Here is a 13,130-nt window from a genome sequence, read left to right on the forward strand (position 1 = left end):
ATCAGAGCAGTGAGATTATGATAAGGAAACTGCTTGTTCTTCCTTTCCCTGCCTCAAGAACTAGGAGCAGCCATTCTATGGCAGGCTTAAATGAAACCTCTCCCTGCCAGCTTGGTTTTCTGCCCCAGGTTTGCCAGCTCCTCACCATTTACATGTGCACAATCCTCTTGCCAGGAAGGGCTCTCAGTAAAGCAGCAAAATCTCCTGCCTGACACCAAACAGACCCTGGAAGGGACTGTCCCACCTCCCCTGGACCAGATTCCTGCAGAACCTGGAAGGACAACTTTGGTCACTGAGGAAGGGCTCCAAGCCTACTGGGCCAGGAGGAAGAAAAAAGCAGAACCAACTTCTTTTTTCCCCCAATTTCTTCCAGCACCCCAATTTTCTCAGGTTGCCCCAGCAAGCTCCACCTCCCAGGGCAATTAGCTGTGCCTTCAGGCTTTGGATTGCAAAATTCACTTTTGCCTGACAGGTGAAATTGTTTTCTTGCTGCTCCACTAGAATGAGCACAAACAAAAAAGCCACTGTTTGTCCATGATACTCTTGAAAAATATCAATAAATCTACTCTGTACATAGGATGTGGAGGAAAAAACTGAGGGAAAAAAGAAACTTCAGGAACTAGGTTTTCTGTGAGATCCCTGGGTAAGCTGAAAATTTACATGTCTTTAAAACCAAGCCAGGCATTCAAGGAAGATTTATGCTTGTAGAAACTCCTTAGACGTTTCCACTGATTTCCTGTTTTGCAGCTTCTCCCTTTTACAGAAAATAACCAATTAAGATCAGTTCAGAACAGAGTTCAGGCTCTGCCACTGGGCTCCTCAGGAACATAACCTCTTTTTTTTTTTCCCTGGAAAAGGCAGGGAGAAAGTTGTGTAGACCCAGCAGGCTAAGGTATGTTAGGCCAAGCAATCAGTGTTCAGGTGTAACATGAAATCTGAGCTGGCTGACAGTTTTATCCTGCTGAAAACATATTTTCATTCCTTTGGTGTTCAGGCACCTCATACCTGAGAGAGAACAAAAGTGCAACTCACAGCAGAGCCCTTGTTCCAGGTACTGGGAAAAGTAAATGTAGTCACTGGTCATTCCTAAGTGAAAAAAAATCTCTGTCCCAAAGAGCATTTTCCCAAGTGCATTATGGAAACCATCTGTGTCAGCTTTGAAGATGAAAAATTCAATACTTGCAAGGAAAGTGATGCTGCAGCAGATACACAGAGCTGAGGGTAACAGCTGGACTGATCAGCTCCCCTCAGCTGCAATATGGAATTCCCAGCACCATTTCTGTTTGGTTAAAAATTCCACATCAAAAAGAGGGGAGGACTATCCAGTTTTAATATTTCCATCCTTTATAATGTATATGGGCAGATATCTTTCTTTAGAGGTTTTACTTGGCCTTTTAGTTTTAGTTGTTTATTTCAGGACATGTCCAAACAGCTCATGTAAAGCAAGAAAGAGTTCTAAAAACTTAATTGCCAGTTTGCTGCTAGATATTGCCTGATTGCAACAAGTAAATGAAAAAATTAGGTGAAAAAACAGGAAAAAAAAAAGAACTGTTTTTTAATGTACTGTAACCTTCATATCTTAACCTATCGACAGAAGTTGCAAAAAGCTCCAACTTAAAAAGCACCCATTTGAAAAATCTACTTCAGCTAACATGTGCTTTTCTTGGGGAAAAATAAATACAAAAAATTTAAATAAGATATCTGAGCTAAGGGAAACAGATTGCTGACCCATGTCTTGGGGCTTTTTTTTTTTTTTTTTTTTTTTTGCCAGTAAAGATGCTATTTAAAGGTTATAATTAGAGCTGGTTTGAAAGAAGCAGTGAAAAGAAACGTGTTGGCAATTTGACTAAATTAACTCCAGTTTTGATGAAAGCCAGCTACTTTGAGTAACATCATCTACAGGCATTATAAAGTCAGCGGCATTTACTTCTTAATTTTAAATTCTTCATGTTTCTGATTGTAGTAATTCTCTTGACACAGCAGCCATTCAGTGTAACATTACACCAGGAGGCACAAAAAAGTGGTTTCTCTAACGTGTCACGCCAGTTTTGCAGTTCAAGCTCTTCTCAAATGCTGCTTTTTGGCAACTCATGTTGTGCAATGATTATGAAAGAGGCATTTTAGACTTTCTAAAGGGTACTCCACAAAGGCAGCTGACTCCCTCATTCCTACAGCGCCTCAGTAATTATGTCTTATCCTACAGGGTTTCCAGTATGTAATTTTATTATCAGGATTAATCAAGGAGAATGATTCATGCTTAGTGGAAAGCAAGGGAAGTTCAACACAACATTAGGGCTGAAAAATGCAAAGTCTTACACTGAACTCACAACAGGATGAAGCTTTAACAACTGGCTCATGTAGACTGCTCTCTCTGCTGCCACTTCCAAAAGTACAGCTCTATTCCAAGAGTGACAAAATAACAAATGGTTCCACACCTGCCTCATTTCAGTGATGGTACAGAAATGGGTGCTTTGGCTCATTTTCCTAAACTGATGTGACACAAAGAGATGTGAAAAGGAAGGAAGGGAATGGAGAAACTACAACTTTTAATTGTGTTTCTGAATCCACAAAAATTCAAGGCACAGATCCTCTCTCTTTTGGGACATAGGATTACCTGTACTACACTTTCCTTATAGTGTCAGCTCTAATAAATATAATTTAAAGTGACACTTTAGAGCAGCTCAATGCTTTTTTACTGGGCTCATAAGGGACTGGCACCTCCTGGTGCTGAACATGTGTAGCTGGAGATCACTCCTTGCTCAGGAAGAGACCTGCAAGGAAGCATTTACATATTTATGAATTCTTCTTTTTTTTTTTTTGTGCTAGAAGAAAGCCAGCAAGTTCAGAAATTTTCAGGTAGCTCTGACAGATCAGACAGCTCTGCCTTGATCACACACCACCACACTGTCCCTGTGTTTCCCCTCCTCAGGAAAAACCAAATCGCCTTTGCAGACCGGTCCACAGACCATTCTGGGAAGGCTGGATTTACTTTCACCTAGACCATGAAAGTTACCTCAGGACTGAGGACAACAGCCAGACAGCAGTTTAAAACTCCAGTGCCCTAAAGGAAAAGATATAAGCATATTTTTCAAGTCCAATTAAGGCTTTGGCTGGGAGCATTTGGCAGAAGGAGAAGAGTAAACATTTTATGACATGCCTTTGCACGGATGGTGCCATGAGGAGTTCATGGATTAACTAACAAGGTCCCTCTGAGGGATTTCTGACTTTGTGAGAGGGACAGGGGAATCAGAGAGGGGAGGGAATGCAGGCTGCACTCAGAGCTGATTTATCATCACTCCTGGGGGCAGTGGGTTCAGTAGTGTGTTTTCAGAGAAAAAAAAAATCACTTTTGTGGTAATTGATTTTAAAAGAGGAATTCAAGGAGTTTCTTTGCAGCGTGCCTCCAGCTCCTCAGCTCTGCACAGACTGATGCTTATCTCTGACAGCAAAAAATGGGAACAGCTATTTCCAGGCCTTGAAACAAAATCAGGGCATATGGGATGTGAGGAGCTACTGCAGTTCCTGTAAGAACTTTTGGAGGCAATTCCTGGAAAGAGTTTAGATCCAAGATTTCCTGGAAAATCTGGAAAAATTCTTAGGAAAGGTCTAAACTAGGATGGGCAATTCCTTGAACAGCACAGGAACTACTTCAGGTTCCAGACCCAGGAATCCCTATAAAAAGTGAGAAAAGGTCAAGAAATGTTGTAGGTCCAGAAACTCCTGAAAGATCACACATTCAGGAATACTTGCAAAGCCCAGGAAAACTAGAAACTATTTAGATCAAATAATTCCCAAAAAGTGATAGGAAATTCTTTGAAAACTTCTCAATACAGTAAATCATAACAGAGGTCTCAATCTAGAGATTCCTGGAAAGAATCTTTGGTCCAGGATGCAAGGAAAACTCCTAAAATATCCCGAATATTCCTAAAAAGCTTATAGACAGAATTTTTAAAAATTCCATATCTTGAATGTTGTTCATTCTGAGTTGCTTAAACAAATTGTTTGAGTAACTTTTAAATTTCATCACTTGATTCAAAGCCAGTAACATTTTCCATATGGTCAAATCACTTCCCAGCTGAGCACTCTGGTATGGAAAGGTGAATGGAATTGGAGTCTCTCTTACGACGTTTCTTCATTATTTGTGAAGAAGAACTACAAAAAAGCCCCAAACAAACCCAACAAATCTACAGGGACACCTGTGAGTTATTTTTTTAGGCAGTTTGGTTCCACTGTCAGAGAAGGAACGTGGGCTTTGTCATCAAGTACTTCAAACCAATCCTGCTAATTAGGATTTCAAGTTTAACACTGACATAAACAGATTGGCAAACTAATTTTGGGATCTGCAGCTCAAAGGAGGTTTTGTTCTAGGTCTGGTCCATTTAGGATGATGGGATGAATGCCATTGTTATGAGAGGGGTTTCTCACATCACCATATATTGCATTTACACAGCTGGCCCAACATTTAATCTCACCAGAATCCAGTTTATTCCTCTCCAGCTGCTCTGACTCGATAATGCTGACAGAAAAATTTCACTTTAGTAGAACAAGTGGCTCTGCCCCTCAGCACCAGTTTCTGCAGGAAGGAAGGAAGGAAACACCATTCTGGGACAATTCCTTTGCTGACCACGGCTGCACTCACCACTCACTGGAAGCAGAGCTGCAGACCTGGGGAGGAAAACTTTGAAATTCTGGGCTCCTCTTTATCTTCTAAGAATGTGTTTTCTTCACAAGCACTGCCAAGTTTTAAGCTACAACCTTCTGCTCATAAAATGAGCTGAGACATACCAATGAGATTTCAATGAGAAAATCCTCACAAAAAGCACACAGGAGCTTTAAAAGGGCAAAGGAAACATTAAAGGTCCAGCTGATTTCAGAAGGATGTACCAAAAGAGAAAAAAAAATCTAAAGGCACAGGTACTTGAAAGAAAATAATGCTTTTTTTTTTTTTCCTGGAGGAATAGGAGAGATAGGCCACGAGATCTAAAAAAATGCAGTGCCATTCAGATAAGGAAACATCAAATAATTGGATCAGTATTAGATTAACAGGTTAATTCACACAGCATTTTCCCTGTAAATCACCATTTCTCTGAGTTGATGTATTTTACATAGATACAATCCATTTATTGTTTGCTGATTTGAGAATGATTTGAGGCAGAAGTTTTTTCTAAGGATAAGCTAAAGCAGAAGTAGATTCTCCCAAGGTTGTCTGTGCAGCAGGCAGCAAAGCATCATCATTCAGCCTTACAGTAAAAATAGCCTGTACATTAAATATTGCAAGGGACTCAGTGAAACCCCACTGAGGGACAATTACATGTTGATGAAAAAAGCCACAATGAATAATAATTATGTAAAGCAAAATGCCAGAGGTGTTAAAATCTTGGTTTAATAGCCTCTATTTTGTACAGAGCACAATAGGACTCTTCAGAAATGGGAATAAAGCCTTTCACACTGTAGCTCACCACACCCTGCTTTGGAAAGAGACAATCCCCTAGTGCTCTCTAGTGGCTGCAATTAAAAAACCTCGGCAGGCTGCACTGCCAAGTTTAAAAATGCACAGAATTACCAAAATATTCAATTGCCCCTGTAGTCAGCCACGACTGCCCAGGGAGAGAGCAATCAGTGTTTGTTTGCATCAGTGCTCTGCCCTGCCCGGGCTTGTTCCTCTGCAGGACTCAATTCCCCAACAGAACTGCAAATATTGATGTGCCTGAAATTACAGAGAACAAGTTTAACACATTTGATGATGATGAAGTATATGAGGTGTCTCACAGGTTGGTATCAAAACGTGGCACCTTTTGACTCTCACAAACTCCAGCGGTGCCAGATTTCTTCCTGAGCCTACAAATGGTGAAGGGAAAACCATTTCCTTCTGCTTGATCAGGACTTTGCAGTGGAGACAGCCACGTTGCAAGATGGGTGCCCATTTGGGCGATTGAAACTCTCTCACTGTGCTTAAAACACAATTCATAAAGCAAGCCTGAGCCATCAGTCCTGTATAAAACCATCTGAGCAGAGACAATTCTCCTCTGCCCACAGTTAGTGACACATTTCATAACCATTGTCAGGTTGCACTGCTCTTGGAAATTGTCTTATTACTAAAATATTATACATTGATGTTTATTATACCTTGATATTTATTACTTCAGATGCCTAAATAAAGTGTAGATGTCAAAATTACCCTTTCAGATAATAAATTAATTCCTAGGGTTGGCACACCAAGAATTTCCTGTCCAACAGCGTTTCCTCAGTGGATTCTCTCAGCTCCACCAGACATTTATTCAGCTAAATAAAGAACAAATTGCTGAGTGTAAAACCACTACCAAGGGTTTGCAGTATCATCCATTAGCTCCAGGATTTCCTTGACAGCACAAAGGATTGCAGGCTGCCAATTATAATTAAATAGAGCTCCCTATGGTCTTAAGCAGAGCTCCTCATTGCCCTAGATAGGAAAATGCAGGTTAAAACACAAGAGGAATAGAAAATGGACCCAAACCTGGTCCCAGTAACTGCAATTTTCAGAGCTGGAAATATCTCTGTAAACAGCAGGCAGATGACACTTGCCCTGGGTAGAATGCACAGGCTGTGACATTCCTGTGGTGTCAGCTGAACTTCTACCCAGGAAATCCGGTCAGAGCCCATGAAATGAGAATTTCACAAGCACATTCTGCATCTTCAGCTGCTCAAACAGAACACCCTTACAAATGGAGACACAGATTGGTTTTGACACCTTTGGTTTGTACTGCATTAATAAACAGAATTTTTGCAACAGCCACAAAGCCAAGGGAGAGAGAAGCCTAAATGTTAAAATAATTCATGATTCTGAATGATTTGGAAGAAGCAAACCTACTGGCATCTTCCTTGACTGATCTAATTGGATTTATTTCCACTTTCTAGGAGAAGGGAAAAAGCAACATCAGCAAAAAAATCCCTGTTTACTAGTTCATTAAGCAAGGGTATAATTACCTAATTATAAATACCATAGGTCATACAATCAGCTGCATGAACATCCATCTCCATACACAGGCTGACAAATGACAAGCTAAGCAGTCATTCATGTACACAAGGAATTGCATACTTAGCAAAAATTTGTTTTCCCATCTCTGTATTTCACATCAGATTAGAATAAAACATTTTTAGACTACATATTAATAATAATAATATAAGAAAATCTAGTTCTGCAACTGAACCTTAAAACTTGAAGGACTTGGTGTTGCAGAATTATTTGTAGGAGAGAGAGGTTTAAATTATCTGTGTGGTTCACAGATTATATTAAACTGACGTTAGGAATTCCTTTGCAAAGCATTCTTTTGTGTCTAGACCTAAAAGGATACATTAGTATAACAAGAGGCACATTTCAGGGACAAATGAAAACAAAGGGACTCTGTGGGAACCACCTGATTTTTGACTTGACTGGAAGAATTTACCAGGCAAAGTCTGCACTTCACTGGTTGGATAAAGATGTTAAAGGATTTATTTCCAAAACACTTGAGATCCCAGCTGAGGGTCTGGAGGTGTTCCTCTCATTACAGTCTGGGCTGGTTGGAAGCAAGGCTGGCAAAGAAAGTTTTTTACAACAGAAAACCACAGAAAATTCCACGATTCCATTGTTCTGACCTTAGTTATGACAGCATCCATCTCCAGCCTTGAAATCATGGAATAGAAGATCCACCTAATTCTGTCCTGGGCCAACTTTACAGGTTAAAAATTTGCTGTTAGGGCTGATCCTAGAAAAACCACCACTGCATCTGTCCATGCAGGGAACTGTGCTGGAGCTGCTGAGCAGCCTGGCCTTCCCCAGCTCACAGCAAGATGGCATTAACAGAGCACACAGAGCTGCAGCCCCGAGGGGAGGGGATGTTCCACATCTCCTGCTGCCACGGCAACATCCACAGCTGTCAAAACCCCCATATTTAAAAAGTAACCCGAGTTAGCTGGGTTTTGCTGAGGAATGGTTTCTCAGATGACTCACTGCATCTGCAAAAGAGCAAAGCACAACCTCCCCAGCAGTGATCTTGCTGCACATCCACATTCTGCCTAAATGAGGATGCAAACTACTGCCTGAACCCTTCTGCTCTGAGGAAGCAGTAACTCCACTGTGTAGGAACGGTATGAAGTCCTAGTTTTAATTAAAATGAAACTAGAAATTCCAAAAATTTATTGCTAGCTGTTGTGCTTCCCCTCCCAAGTCTTGCTTGAGTTGGTGAGCAGGAAATTGAATAGATGGAAGCAGCCCAAAGATGAGTCTATCCCAGGCAGGCATAAACCCAGCCCACAGGAGCACTCAGTGAGGAATGAAGGTGTAGAATAAAGCCACCACAGCATTTCTGCCTGGGAAAGCTCAAACCTTGAGCTTTAAATCAGTTCTCACACTGCAGCTCCCTGAGAGTGAGACCTGGAAGGGCTGGCTGTGACTGCTGGGCTCTCATGCAATGCACAGCTTCAGTCTCAGAACAGAAACTGCTCTGCTGTCCTGCACCTTGCTCTCTGGGAGTTCCAACCAATTTGAGCTTTCATTCTCTTGCCTTCAGCTGCTGAGCAGCTCTAGACCTCCTATATTTTCTTCCATGAATCGAAGCCCAGCTGAGGTTGTATCTTCTGAGAGATGCTCATAAATCCTGATTATTGTGGTCTTCACTGGATTTCAGGTCCCAAAGAACTGCAAACTGTGACCTACTGAAGGAAGCTCTGCCACTTGTTTCATGTCTCACTCGCCCCTGAAGTATTTCAACTCTCCAACAGCCGAATTTCTTGTGTTTTGTGGTCTGAGTGTGAAATACCAGCAGAAGTCCTGCGTTACACAAGAAATGAAGTGACAATAACAAAATGCCATCGAAATAAATGTTGAAAGGTACTAACATGAGTGGAATCAGGATTTTGTCCTGCACCCTACATCAAAGACTCGTCAGCTCTCATCTAATTAGCACAGAGCACCACTTTTTCCTTTCCACTTCTGCTGACAACTGAATGATCTTCACTGTTGGAATTAATTTGAAAAATGTATACGTCAAAATTATTCCAGATTTGGCAACAAGATGAGATCTGAATCAGAATGTACTGTCTGAATGCAATACATAATAAGAAGAAATGACATCTCTGATCCGGCTACAAGATATCCAGACTTATCTCTGAGGCAAAAATGAGCCGCATTGCTTCTAAAATACAAAGACTTGCAAAGCACAAGCAAATCAGAGGTTCTTCTTTTTCCAAGGTATTTTGTTTCCAAATGGAATTTCAGTGCTCCAAATAGTTATTTAAAAAGTCTGGGATCTTAGGCTGTATTCTTTTATATTTACAGCCAACACCAGTTTCTTGGAGCTATTTCTACTGTCCTGAATTGTAGAACCTGCAGGATTGATGTTACAAATGTAACAGGAAACAGCTCATTGTGTTTTTCTGTATTAATTCAAAGAGCTTGTAGGGTCTCAATTACAACAAAAATGGCTTTCAGAGCCCCAAATATCTGCAGGTTTTTTGTAGTTTTGTGTATTTGAGATTGTGGAATACTTTGAGGATGGAAGTGAGAATAAGGAACTCCCAGCCATGTGCCTGCTTAAGAACACAGTGCCTGTAAAAAACCAAGATATTCCATATACAAGAATATGAATTCCCCAAAATGTGGCCAGGAAGGAGATTTGGCTCTATAATGGATTTTATATGTACATCCCTTCTCCTCAGACATCCTGAGGGCTAAGGGGGATAAAACAGAGAGGATGATGAGATTCATCCCTTCAAACATCATCTATGTGGCACATCAGCTGGAACCTCGCTGGCTTGGGCAGCACCTCAGGAGCCCCCAGAGCTCCCCACAGCCTTTTCCCTGCTCCTCCTGCACAATGACAGCTCAGTGACCACATCCTGCAGCTCCGCTGGCCTTGGCATGGTGCAGACACCAGTTCACTCCCCGCACATGGAGCTGTTGCTGTTATAAGCTGCATAATTTGAAATAAGAGAAGAGGTTCCCCTTCCCATCATCCCAGCATAGAAGGATGTGAGCAGAGCTGGGTGTCAGGGCAGGGAGTTGAGCTCAGGGTCCTCCTTTACATTTTTCCCAGCCTCTTTTTCCTGTTCCTTCACCTGTAAAATGGGAGTGAGCACTGGAGCTGGGAAGGAAAGCAAACATGAAAATCAGATGGGCCATTGCCAGAACAGCTCCTGAGTATCAGAGATTCTCAATGTGCACACGAGGCCCCCAATAAACAAGCCCTTGATGCTTATTCATTTTTTATTTGCCTTCTGTAGTAGTGCTTTGGAGAAGCTGTGCTTCAAGCCTTTGTACTTACAAAGTTGTGACTGCTGGCTGATATTTTATCTCTTCTTGGTGACATGCATTTATGGTCTTGACAAACAAAGGCTCAAAATAGGCTCTGTGTCCTCTTTACAAAGAAAGCATCTGAGGGGAAAGAACCCCCAACAAAGTAAATAGAAACAAGAGCTTTTGGAGCATGGGAATGCTCATCTCTGTTATGGTGAGCACGCTGAGCCACAACAAGCTGGCATAAAAATCTTAAAAACTAGGTTAAGACTCACAAGCAGCAGAACAAATGCTTTCTGTTGCTGCATCTAAGAAAACTGCTCCTAGCAAGGCTGTTTGTGCCTTGGTCATCAGAACAATTTGAACATGAAAGCTGATTCTGTCAATCCAAATGTACCCTGAATTCATTTTTCTAAATAACAGCACAAACCCCCCACATCAGTGGTGCTCAGTGATCACATGTGGGCTTCAGATTAAGGAAAATGAGGTTGTTTAATATTCTGCTGATTCGAGAAAAACAGCACTGACATGACTCACCTCTTTTCTTTCTCCCCAGAGAATCATTCCTTTCTAACACAAGTTTGGATTTCTCTTTATATAACCAGCTCATACAACAGGCATTCAGCTCTGTGTCAGAGAGAAAACAAACTAATTAAAAGAAAAAAATCAAGGAAAGTCCTATCAAATGGACATGCATTGGTTTGGACTATGCATCAAAATAAATAAAATGATAAAAAAAATTATTTTCCTTTCTGTGTTTCTTCTCTGGATATTTAATTTCAAGAAATATTTTCCTGCAACTGAATCGATGCCAATTGCAGAGATATTTGCTATTAAGCTGAACAAACTTCATCATAACTTTTCATCATAAATATAAAAGGCTAGAAATCCTCTGAGAGATAACTAAACAGATCAGATCACTGAACTCTGGGAAAATGCTGAAAACTTGTTTACCACAAGACTCCTATAATGAGAAAATAAACCAAACAAAAGGGGAGTCATGTTTCTACTAATAGCCATTCTGATCCTGCAAGTAGTTTTGTTTATGACACCTACAGAATCATATGAAGTAGTAAATGGAAAATTGAGGACAATTTTTCAGGTGCTTTGTACCCACAGGTAGAACCAGGTTCAGTTCCATTCCAATTTCATCCCAATTTCAGAGGGATTTACAAATCAATATACTTGGAATAGATTAGTTAGTGCCTGCCTCCGTCAGCTTTATTTACCTCTGTGAAAGGCTCCATTCCTGTTTGGTGTTGGTCTTTCAGCACCAAGACAAGACTTTGCTCACATTGATTTTTCCCCCTCTAAAGCCCTGTCCCAGAAGAAATGCAGAGCCTGCTCTAAGGAAGGAAGCAGGAAGTGCCACAGATGCATCATCATCACCTCTGACATTTGAAAGTAAAGGACATGCAGACAATCCTGCTTTTAACACAAGAGACATTATTTAGCAATGTAAGTTTGAATAATTCAACACACAATTTTTTTTGGTACCTCCTCTCCTAAACATGATGATGGTTCATTTTGGAAAGAACAAGGTCCAGGGGCAGCTCCATCAGCTGGCACAAAGCACAGCAGGGATTTATCCCCACACTGACGGTGCTTGGTTTGTCAGGGATGAGAGAAAATGCTCTTTAAGTGAAAGCAGCAAGGCAGATTCCAGCCCTGCTTGACTGTTTTGTACCAGGCAATATTTTAAATCCAAAGGAATCCTATAAAATGTCCTCTATAGAGGCAATCAGTATGGGAGCTGGTTAAAAATACATCCCTCTCATCCTGTGTGCTTCTACAGCTACTAAAGTTGGCTTGGAGATATTTTCTTGGGTTGAAAATATTTTAATATATTCGGTCGTATAATGCTTAAATCTGCTATGAAACTTCTCAACCCTACATTTTAAACATGAAATCAGTATCATTCTTCATCTCAGAAGGCAGCTATTGATTAATGCAAACAGACTTTCACAGAATTCACTAGAAACCATCAGCATTTTCTAGCATGACCTAAAAGCTATATAGAGAAAAACCATTTAGAACTCGCTACTTCCTCTCCTTTTAGGACTAAAAATAGATCTGGCTCATTATCTCACTTGGCACCTTAATGTATTCCATGGCACGATGGCACAGCTTAGATTAAACCTCCACATGCTGCTTTTTCCTTAGCATCTACCTTATACACCCCAAGAAGGGGCAGTGCTCATTCAGAAACTCTTTGATATTTTACTTTAAACCCTTTTTTGGGTTCTGTTCTCAGGACAATATTCCCTGTTGGATGCAGCAGCTCCCCCCAGCCATGGGTGGACGCCACCCCAACAGCCAATGGAATCTTGGATGAATTTTCTCATCAAGCTCCACCATTAAATCCATGCCCACAGACTTTTTTTCTTTCCCCTAAAGGTCAGTGGGATAACTGACTCTCAGGGACACACAGCCCAAAAGTGACTCCCAAATCAGATGTATGCATGTTTAACTTTGATATTCCTGCTTAAAGAAAAGCTGCAACACACATCTCAGTGTGATAAATGGGGGTTAAATCCCCCCAAAACACAACAAAGACATAACCCTACGTAACTGCTTTGTTTGCCTCTGCTTTCAGAAATGGCCAAACCCAATTTTCTGTATTGAAGAATAGCAAAATGTTTTCCACATATTAATGTAAAAACAGAGCCAGGCTCTTCTCAGTGGTGCCAAGTAACAGAACAAGAGGCAGTGGTGAAAAACTGAAGCTTAGAAAGTTCCACCTGAACATGAGGCAGAACTTTGCTGTGCAGGTGAGGCTGTGGAGCTCCCCTCCTCTGGAAATATTCCAGACCTGTCTGGACACAGTCCTGTGCCCTCTGCTCTGGGATGACCCTGCCTGAGCAGGGAGGGGGCGTTG

The sequence above is a fragment of the Melozone crissalis genome, unplaced genomic scaffold, assembly GCF_028551555.1.
Source record: "Melozone crissalis strain CALT ecotype California unplaced genomic scaffold, PUWL_Pcris_2 ptg000017l_1, whole genome shotgun sequence".
Taxonomy (NCBI): domain Eukaryota; kingdom Metazoa; phylum Chordata; class Aves; order Passeriformes; family Passerellidae; genus Melozone; species Melozone crissalis.